Source organism: Micropterus salmoides, unplaced genomic scaffold (genome assembly GCF_014851395.1).
Source record: "Micropterus salmoides isolate LMB-PRFRI ecotype aquatic unplaced genomic scaffold, ASM1485139v1 Ms_hic_scaffold_2, whole genome shotgun sequence".
Classification (NCBI taxonomy): Eukaryota; Metazoa; Chordata; class Actinopteri; order Centrarchiformes; family Centrarchidae; genus Micropterus; species Micropterus salmoides.
Window position 1 is genome coordinate 6,704,194 of NW_024041150.1, and position 11,410 is coordinate 6,715,603.

Genomic DNA, 11,410 nt, shown 5'->3' on the forward strand with positions numbered 1-11,410 from the left:
TTGTCTCTTTATATCGTGTTAGTTGAGAGTTTTGTCTGTTGTGGTTGTGTTTGTTGGTGGCGTTGCTTCCAGCCTGGCTGGGCAGCATGCCCGTTGTAGATGTGGAAGTGGATTTTGTGAAGCTGACACGCCGACATGCAGTGAAGTTGGTGCCGGCTGTCAGCTGCTCGGTGGAGGAGGCGAGTTTAGCGGTGGGAGAGGTGGTGGGTTATGGCAGCATTAAGTCTGCCTCCCGCATGAACGGAGCCATTGTGGTGTTTTTAGATCATACTGACAAAGTAAACGATGTGGTAGAAAAAGGGGTAATTATTAAAGATACTTTTACCCCGGTTCTCCCTCTGGTTAACCCTGCCAGGAAAGTTACCATCTCCAACGCTCCCCCGTTCTTAAAAAATGAGTTATTGTTAAAAGAGCTATCCAGGTATGGACAGGTGATGTCCCCCATCAAGATGGTGTCCCTGGGCTGTAAGTCTCCATTGTTAAAACACGTTGTTTGTCACAGAAGACAGGTTTTCATGGTGCTAAAGAACAACTCGGCAGAAATTAATTTATCTTTTAATTTCAATGTGGACGGATTTAATTACATGGTGTTTGCAACTTCGGAAACCATGAAATGTTTTGGCTGTGGTGCAGAGGGCCATCTAATTCGCTCATGCCCGAAAAACTTTTTAAAAGAGCAGGGAAATGTTGCCGCGGCGTCGGCCGCTGCCGCGGTGCCCAGCGCGGCTGCCGCTGGCGCGGCTGTGGGGCTGCGGAAGCTGCCGCGGTGCCTGGCGGGGCTCCCACTACTGGCGGTGCGGCCTTTTCTCCCGATACCGGTGGCGAGGCCCCGGTACCGATGGGACTGCGGCACCTGACGCAGTGCCCGGCGTAGCTGCGGCTGATGCGGCCGCGTTGGAGGATCCCGGTAGATGTTCCTTGGCCAAGGAAGTCGCTGAGAGATTGTCTGTAATAAAATCATGTCCAGTGTGTCTAATGTGAACTGCAAGAAAGAGAAAGCGGACAGGGAACACAGAAACAGAACTGAATTGACCAGGAGAAAATGAGAACAACAGTGAACAGGTGTATAACAGTCAGCTGAATGAATGTTCTCAGAGCAGCAATATTTCAGTGTGTTCTGACTTTATTGAGGATGAGGATATATCTGATGAGGATCTAATGAAAATCGCACAGAAAGTGTTCAGAGCAAAGCTAAAGTTGCCAAAGGAAAGAAAGACAGAAAAACACGCTCATTAGAAAACAGTGATTTCACACAAGAGGAGGGGAGCAGCAGCTACACTTCAGCTCAAATACAGACGTTCCTTCAGGACACTGAGGGGCTGTTGAAGGTTGAGAACTTTTTCCCAGACCTGAAACTGTTTGTCAGTTCAGCTCAACCTCTTACCAGAGCTTCAGGAGGTTTTGGTGATGAAGGCCTCACAGAGCAGGAGATATATCGCCTCAGAAAGCTGATCATTAAGGTGAAAGCTCAAATTATTGGTGATGATGTTTAAACAGCCTCTTCTCTTCTTTTTCTTCCTGAAATGTTTGTTTTGTGTTTCTTTATTATTTTTCTCTCTCTCCATGGGTCACTTTAAAATTGGCACTTTAAATCTAAATGGAGCGAGGGACGACACAAAGAGCTGCCCTTTTAAACTCATGGAGTTTAAGCAGCTAGACGTACTGATGGTTCAGGAAACACACAGTAACTCTGAAAATGAGAGTCAGTGGAAGAAAGAGTGGCCAGGGCAGGTTGTTCTGAGCCATCAGTCCAGCTGCAGTGGAGGGGTTGGGCTTTTCTTCTCCAGAGGTTTCCTGCCTGCATCTTGTGAGGTGGAGGAAGTTATTGAAGGCTGTCTACTGAAGGTCAAAGTTCAGTATGAGAATATAAAGATGAATCTGATAAATGTCTATGTCCCATGTAATGCTGCCGAAAGGCTGCACGTGCTGAGTGTTTTAAGCAATACTGTCAGAAAATGCAGTAGTGATGAGTTTTTATTCTTGGGAGGTGATTTTAACTGTACAGAGAATCCACAGCTGGACAGGAATCACCAGGCCTCACAGACCCCTCACAGAGGCCTCCTCACAGAGCCTCCTCACAGCCTACAACAGCTCATAGAAACACACGACTGCTGGACGTGTGGAGGAGCTTTAATAAAATCAGAGACAGTACACATGGAGTCACTGCAAAGAGAATGTTTTATCTCAGGCTAGATTAGATCGGTTTTACTGTTTCAAGCATCACATCAATGTCTTTAAAGGTTGTTTTATTAACCCTGTGGGTTTTACTGATCACTGTCTTGTTTATTGTTCTGTTTTTATTAAAACGTCAGATTGAGCAGTGCTTATTGGCATTTTAATACTGCACTGTTGCATGACAAAGCCTTTAAGTCTGTTTTGAGTTTTTCTGGCTCACTCACAGAGAAACTAAGGCTGATTTCAAATGTATTCAGCAGTGGTGGGACTTTGGAAAAAGCCAGATTAAACAGCTGTGTCAGCAGTACACTCGCAATGTCACCAGGGACATTATCAGATCTTTGAAGGATCTGGAGATTGAAGTGGTAGAACTACAGGGTCTAGTAGGGGCCACAGGAAATCAGGGACACTTAGATTCCCTAAAATCTAAAAGTTGGCTTTGGCCAGCCTGCTGGGTGTGACAGCTCAGGGGGCTCTGGTGAGGTCTCGGTTCCTGGACGCCACACAGATGGACGCCCCGTCACACTTCTTCTTTGGTTTGGAGAAGAAAAACGGGCAGAGAAAGATCTTTCACTCCATTCGATCCAGAGACGGAGTTTGCGTCTCTGATTCCTCTGAGATCAGAAAACGCAGCCAGTTTCTATAAAGAACTGTACAGGAGCGAGCTGACAGACCATCCAGAGGTAGAAGAGCTCTTCTATGCTGATCTTCCTCAGGTCAGTGATGAGCACAATGTAGAGCTGGAAGCTCAGCTGTCTCTACCTGAACTGTATCGTGCTGTGATGAGTCTGCAGAGTGGTCGAGCTCCGGGGATTGACGGCCTTCCTGTGGAGTTTTACAAGTCTTTCTGGTGTGTGCTGGGACAGGATCTGCTGGAAGTGCTTGGAGACAGTTTGGAGACGGGTCGTCTGCCTCTGAGCTGCAGGAGGGCAGTGATCACTCTGCTGCCAAAGAAGGGTGATTTGCAGGAGCTGAAAAACTGGAGGCCTGTGTCGCTACTCTGCTCGGACTACAAAATCCTGTCTAAAGTCCTGGCTTCCAGACTCAGACAGGTGATGGGGTCTGTCATTCACGTTGACCAGACCTACTGTGTACCCAGCAGGTTTATCAGTGACAATATCACTCTGATTCGAGATGTTTTGGAAGTCTCTAGTTCATTGGCTGTAGATACTGGTCTGATTTCAATAGACCAGGAAAAGGCTTTTGATCGGGTTGAACACCAGTATCTGTGGCGGACTCTGACTGCCTTTGGTTTCAACCCACGTTTCATAGCCAAGATCCAGGTTTTGTACTGTGACATTGCGAGTGTTCTGAAGATAAATGGAGGCCTGAGCGCTCCCTTTAGTGTACAGAGGGGGTGAGGCAGGGCTGCTCTCTGTCTGGCATGTTATATTCTCTGGCCATTGAACCTCTGCTTCACAGACTAAGGTCTGCTCTCTCTGGTGTCTGTTTTCCTAAATGTGACATTCTTTTCAAACTGTCTGCATATGCAGATGATATCATCGTTCTGGTGAATAAGCAGAGAGATATTGATGTGTTGGGAGAAACCTTAAATCTGTATGGCCTGATATCATCTGCTAAAGTGAACTGGGTGAAGAGTGAGGCTGTGATGGTGGAGAGAGGCTGAGAGTCAGCTCAGTCTGCCTGGAGGCCTCTTCTGGAAAACAGGAGGGCTGAAATATTTAGGGGTGTTTCTGGGAAACGAAGCATCTTTGAAGAAAAACTGGGATGGAGTTTTGGAGAAGGTCAAAGGTCGCCTGAACAAGTGGAAATGGTTGCTGCCTAAAATGTCTTTTAAAGGTCGGGTTTTGGTTGCAAATAATTTGGTTTCTTCGGCTCTGTGGCACCGTTTGGCCTGCGTTGACCCTCCACCCTCTCTCCTGCCAAACATACAAAGATATTAGTGGATTTTTTCTGGGACAAGTTACACTGGATTCCTCAGAGCATGCTTTTCCTTACAAAAGAGGAAGGAGGGCAGGGCCTGGTCCACTTGGCCAGCAGGGGGCTACTTTCTTGCAGTTTGTCCAGAGACTCCTCACTGGGCCTGCAGACCTGGTGTGGAGGCCACTGTCCTACTGTATTCTGCAGCAGTTTGGTGGACTGGGACTGAACTTGTCTCTGTTTTTTGAACTTAAAAGGTGTGTGCATGTCCTCTCTGCCTGGGTTTTACCAAAGTGTTTTTAAAGTATGGATGTTGATGAACAAACAGAGACAGGGACACACTGACTCCTTGTATTGGCTGCTTAAGGAGCCTGTTCTGTTTGGAGGACGTCTGGACTGTCTTGGGGGGTTTTCACCCACTCTGTTTGACAAGCTCCGCACTGCCAGGATCTCCACGCTGGGGCAGGTGGAGGAGCTGACCGGACCTCGGTTGGACCGTCCTGCTGGTCTGGCGGTTCGTCTGGGCTGAGGTCGAGCCGCTATGTCAGTCTTTATTGAGACACTGGAGACATCAGCTGACGGGACACGAGGTCTCTCTCCTGATGGACTATAGAGACGGCTCTCTGCTGCCGGACGACACTGACCCATATCCTTCTACCACTCTGTCTCCTGACTTGACCGATGTTTCGGGACCTTTACTGGTCAACTCTGCTGGGGTGTCTCTGAGTGATGCCACAGGAAAGACACTGTACAGACTGTTGGTAAAAACGCTCAACAAAAAGACACTTAATGGACGTAGCGACACCCCCTGGAGGACTCATTTGGGTTTAAGCCCTGATTTTCGACCTGCCTGGAGGTCTCTGTATAAACCCCCCCTGACAAAGAGACATGCAGACCTACAGTGGAGAATCCTTCATGGAAACTGGCTGTAAACTCTTTTGTGTCTGTGCTGAATGGGAATGTACAGGACCAGTGTCCTTTCTGTCTGCAGAGGGAGACCGTGTTTCACTGTTTTTTAGAGTGCACACGTCTCATGTCTCTGTTTGTTTTGCTGGAAAACATCTTTAGGGGTTTTAAAGAGTTTTTTACTAAACAGATTTTTTATTTGTGGTTTTAAATACACTCAACACAGAAGAACAAATGTCAGCTGATAAACTTTGTCCTGGGTCAGGCTAAGATGGCCGTGTATGTGAGCAGGAGAAAAAGGTGGAGACAGATCAAGCCGTCAATGTGAAGATGTTGTTTGTGAAAATGATGAAGTCCAGGTTATTGTTAGATTTCAGTTTTTACAGAGCAAATCAGGACTTAGAAACTTTTTTGTCAGTGTGGGCTCATGGCAGGGTGCTGTGTTCTGTCCAGGCTGATCAGCTGGTGTATGCTGATGTGTTGACGATATAAATGTATCGTGTGTGAGCGAGTAGCGACTAATAAAAGTGTGTTTTGAAAAATCAAATCTCCTCACCTGTCTCTCTCTCTCTCTCCTCACCTGTCTCTCTCTCTCTCTCCTCACCTGTCTCTCTCCTCACCTGTCTCTCTCTCTCTCTCCTCACCTGTCTCTCTCTCTCTCCTCACTCTCTCTCTCCTCACCTGTCTCTCTCTCTCCCTCTCTCTCTCTCTCCTCACCTTCTCTCTCTCTCTCTCTCTCTCTCACCTGTCTCTCTCTCTCGCTCTCTCCTCACCTCTCTCTCTCCTCACCTGTCTCTCTCTCTCCTCTCCCACCTGTCTCTCTCTCTCTCCTCTCCTCACCTGTCTCTCTCTCTCTCTCTCTCTTCCTCCTCACCTGTCTCTCTCTCTCTCTCTCTCTCTCCTAACCGTCTCTCTCTCTCCTCACCTGTCTCTCTCTCTCTCTCCTCTCTCTCTCTCTCTCTCACCTGTCTCTCTCTCTCTCCTCTCCTCACTGTCTCTCTCTCTCTCTCTCCTCACCTGTCTCTCTCCTCCTCACCTCTCTCTCTCTCTCTCTCTTCTCTCTCTCTCTCTCTCTCTCTCTCTCTCTCCTCTTCTCTCTACTCTCTCTCTCTCTCTCTCTCCTCTCTCTCCTCTCTCTGTCTCTCTCTCTCTCTCTCTCTCTCTCTCTCTCTCTCTCGTGCATGCTGGGAGTGTTTGGGTGCGTGTGAGGGTTCACACGAGGTGAGGGTGATTGTGTGCTTGTTTCAAACTTTTCTAAATTTTTGTTTCAAATTTCCTGAGTAAACATTTTGTTGTGATAAGAGTATTTTGAGGATTAGTTAGGGAGCGGGATGGCGTCCCTTACGCCACCTGTCTCCATCCGCCATGGAGTCAGGTGTGTGACGGCGAACGGGGTGAATGTGGAGGAAGTGCTACTTGCAGTTGGACAGGAGATCGGCTATGAAAACATTTCATCTGCCTCGCGAATGAATAAAGCGGTGGTTGTGTTTTTAAAAGAAGAGAACCACGTGAATCATCTTATAAGCAGCGGAATAGTGGTAAGTGGAGACTTTGTTACTGTTTTGCCGCTGGTTGCTCCAACTATTAAGGTGACTGTGTCAAACGTGCCGCCTTTCATCCAGAGTAATGAGATAGAACGAGAGCTTTTGCGATATGGTAAGTTAGCTAGCGCATTAAAACCGTTCCTCTTGGATGTAGAAATGAAGCGCTAAAGCACGTAATGTCGTTTAGAAGACAGGTTTTTATGTTCCTGAATGAACAGGCGTTAGACGTGTCTTTTAAAGTTTGGCATGAAGGAAGAGCGTACATGGTTTATGCAAACACTGGGAATATGAAATGTTTTGAGTGTGGAGACGTTGGGCATAAGCGTTTAGCATGCCCGCATAAAGCTCAAGCTGATGAGGCCGTTGGTCCTGTGAAAGATCCTGAGAACGTGCAGTCTGTAGAGGAGGAAGAGGATGAGCCTCAGGGAGCTGAGGAAGCTATTGTTGTAGTAGAGGAAGATGAGCCTCAGGGAGCTGAGGAAGCTATTGTAGTAGAGGAAGATGAGCCTCAGGGAGCTGAGGAAGCTGTAGAAGATGAGCAGGGAGCTGAGGAAGCTGTTGAATTAAATGAAGAAAATGACAACCAAACTGAGGAAAGTGGGATTGTGAATAATGAAACAACAGGAATGGTGGGAAACAAAGTAATGAGTGAAGATAGGGAAACTGTTGCAAGTAGTGGAGGAAATGGTGTTGGAAGTGAGAATATTGGTGATGCAGAAATGAGAGATGAAGATGCTCTTTCTGAGTTTTCAGAAATTGGGTCACAAGTGATTGAAGACATGTACCCTTTAGAGGAAATTAATGACTTTCTGGATACAACATTCGGTAAAATTGTAGAAGTAGAAGATTTTTTTCCAGATGTGGACAAATTTATAATATCAGTGTTGTTTCTGCAAAAAACAGTGAGCTATGAAGTTTTGGATAAAAAGAAAAGATTCAGGCTGAAAAGATGGTAACGAAGTTGAGGAGAAGGAAAGCGAAAGTTTAAAAACAGCTTAGATATGAATAAGTCACAAGTGGTGTTCTTTACTCTCTGCTCTTTTTTTTCAGTTTCTGTCTTTTTCTTAATTCTCTATATGGATGTGTGGAGAGTGGGTTCATTAAATATTAATGGGGGTAGGGACAAGAATAAATTAGCAAAGATTTCTGAGTTTTTAAGAATCGAAAAGGTTAATGTTTGTTTTTTACAAGAAACGCATACAGACACTGATAATGAGGTCGAATGGGGGTTGTGGTGGAAAGGAAAATTTGCCTTGAGTCATGACACAAGAAATAGTGCGGGGGTAGCTATTTTATTTTCTAAAAGTGTGAGTATTGTAAAGATAGAAGAAATTGTGAAAGGAAGATTACTTTTAACACAAATTGAGTATAATGGAATAGAGTCTGTATTTGTTAATGTTTATGCTCCTAATAATGGTCCAGAGAGGCTGATATTTTTTATGGAGTTAAGGAAAGTGCTAAAAAAATATGATGATAATGTTTGTCTAATACTTGGAGGTGATTGGAATTGTACAATAGACTTTGTTGTTGATAGGAATGGAGAAGAGCCTCATAGTAAGTCAAGGGATGTATTAAAAAAAGTTTAAATGAATTTCAGTTAACAGATGTATGGAGAACGAGGAATGAAGGAGTAAAGCAGTATACGTGGCTAAGAGTGGTTGATAATAGAATTAGTGGAGCGAGATTGGATAGGTTTTATCTAAAAAAGACATGGAACAACAAGGTGATGAATACTTTTATTAGACCTAATGGTTTTTCAGACCATCATATGGTCATATTAGATGTTAATTTGGAAAAAACATGCAGATCTAATTATTACTGGATTTTTAATATTAAGTTATTACAGGATGTCTCTTTTTGTGAAAAGTTTAAAGTTTTCTGGGATATTTGGAAATTGAAGAAAAATTCTTTTGAAAACCTAAGTCAATGGTGGGATGTGGGCAAGACAAATATAAAAATGTTTTGTCAAAACTATGCTTTCCACTCATCAATTATACTGAAAGCAACAGTGAAAGCTTTACAAAGTGACATTGAGTTCATTGAAAGACAAGCTGTAAATAATAATGAAGCTGTACAGTGTCATGGGTTAAATAAGAAAAGACAAGAGCTAAGCTCTCTTCTACATGAGCAAGCAAAAGGAGCATTGGTGAGATCAAGATACTGTTCTGTAAAAGAAATGGATGCTCCAAGTGCTTTCTTTTTTAACCTGGAAAGGAAACATGTCCAACAAAAGATGATGTGCCATCTTCGTCGTTCGGATGGATCCGTGACATCAGATCCTACAGAAATGAGAAGATTGGCTGGAGACTTTTATAAACTATTATATACAGCTGAGAGTTGTGACATTGACTGCACTAAAGACTTGCTTAAGGACTTACCTCAGCTGGAAGAAGAAAAGAAAAAAGAGCTGGATGATGTAATAACTTTTCATGAGGTTACAGAGGCGATGAGGCAACTATCTAACGGCAGATCGCCGGGGATTGATGGATTACCGGTGGAGTTTTATCAACATTTCTGGGACCTAATAGGACCAGATTTATATGAAGTTATTTTAGAATGCATAAAAAATAATGCACTTCCGATAAGTTGTCGTCGAGCAGTTTTGTCATTGCTTCCAAAGAAAGGAGACCTTGGACTGCTAAAAAACTGGAGACCGGTATCACTGTTGTGTCTGGACTATAAGATTGTTTCGAAGTGTTTAGCAAATAGACTCAAGCACTGTCTGGATTTGTTGATCAAAAATGACCAAACATATTGCATTCCTAAGAGATCTATAATAGATAGTCTTTTTTTAGTGAGAGATATAATTGAATTTAATCAGAAAATTAAGAATGATTTAGGAGTGTTGTCATTGGACCAAGAAAAGGCGTTTGATCGTGTTGATCATGATTATCTTTTTAAAGTGTTAAAGGGTTATGGATTTGGTGATGTTTTTATTTCATATATTAAGTTGTTGTATTCAATGTTTATGTGATGGTGAAAGTAGGGGGTGGTTTAAGTGCTCCAATACCCGTGACAAGAGGCATCAGGCAAGGCTGTCCAATTTCTGGACAACTATATAGCCTATTATCGAAACTCTATTATGTAGGTTGAGGAAGAATTTAAATGGAATTCTAATTCCTCATGGCAACGGTCATTCTAAGGTGGTTTTATCAGCCTATGCAGATGATATTACAGTTTTTATTAAAGAAAAGAAGATATTGAAATTTTAACAAAAACTATTGAATTGTATGAAAAAGCCTCCTCTGCTAAGGTCAATTGGACAAAAAGTGAAGGTTTTATGATTGGCAATTTGGAAAATTTTCCACAACTTCCAGGAAGGTTGCAATGGAAGAAAGATGGACTAAAGATTTTAGGAGTTTTTTTAGGAAATGATCAATTTCAGAAGAAAAACTGGGAGGGTTTGTTAGAGAAGGTGTCTGCCCGATTGTCGAAGTGGCGATGGCTATTACCACAATTGTCATATCGAGGAAGGGTGCTGGTAGTAAACAATCTGGCTGCTTCTATTCTGTGGCACAGGACTATGGTCATGGAGCCACCAGAGGAACTGATCTCCAGTATACAAAGGGAAATAGTGAATTTCTTCTGGGATGGACAACATTGGTTGCGGGCTGCCGTGTTATACCTACCAGTGCAAGAAGGCGGCCAAGGACTAGTGGATGTGAGAAACAGAGTCCGTGGTTTCAGGATACAAGCGGCACAGAAATTTCTGTATGACAAAGATGTGCTTTGGGGAAAGACTGCAAGTGCGATCATGAGGAGAGTTGGTGGCTTTGGACTGGATAAACAACTCTTTTTAATGAAGCTTGAAGAAATGAACTTGTCTGAGCTCACTGTGTTTTACAGGGCTATGTTGCAAACATGGAGAACTGTTATAAGAGCAGAACGGAATATGGACAATCTAGAACTTTGGGCACCAGAGGAACCACTTTTTTTTAATCCATTGATTCAAACTAGAATATTGTCTTCTGTGACTGTACGACAATGTCTATTAAGGAATGGAATTGTTAAGCTGGATCATTTATTGAATGACGAAGGATGGAAACCGATTGATGAACTTCACGAAGCAACAGGATTGAGATCTTCACGTCTGGTGTCAAAACTAAAGGAAGAAATAAACAACGCATTACCAAGTGGGTACAGAAGTTTTATTGCACAAAAAACATGAGAATAACCAGGACATGGGGGATAATGTGCAATTTCCAGAACTGGTTATTTCTCCAGCAGTGAAGGAGGATGATGAAGAAGAAGTGGTCGACACCGTTCTATCCTTTGGGAATCCTCAGTTTTGTTCCTTTAAAAGCATGTCAAAGAAGGAAATGTACAACATTACAGTAAAGGCCATTCATCAGGACTCTTTTAGAAAACAGAAGGCTTCGAAGTGGCCAGATTTGTTGAGGCCAGACTTCCTGATAAGAGACAGGTGGAGGGCCCTATATAAGCCTCCTGTAGAGAAGCGCTCCGGCGATCTACAGTGGAGGATTATTTATGGGGCGATAGCAACAGACGGACATGTGGCACACCTGAACACAGCGGTAAAGGGGGAATGTCGATTCTGTGGGGAAAAAGAGGATTTGGAGCATTTGTTTTTAAAGTGTGAGAGATTAAATGGTATTTTTAAATTGCTTGGGAGCTGGTTTAGGAAATTTGATGAGGAGTTTTCGGATAGGGTGTTTATTGGAGGAATCAAATATTCATTTTCAAAAAGGAAAAAAATGTGTCTTTTAAATTACCTAATTGGAACGGCTAAACTGGCAGTGTGGAAAACACGGAAAAATAAAGGTCTAAAATTGGCAACTGTAGATCCTGAAGAGATGTGCAAGCGGCTTGTAGCGGGGAGGCTTAAGATTGAATTTGCGTATTATAGGTTGACAAATAATTTATTTGGGTTTTGTGAGATATGG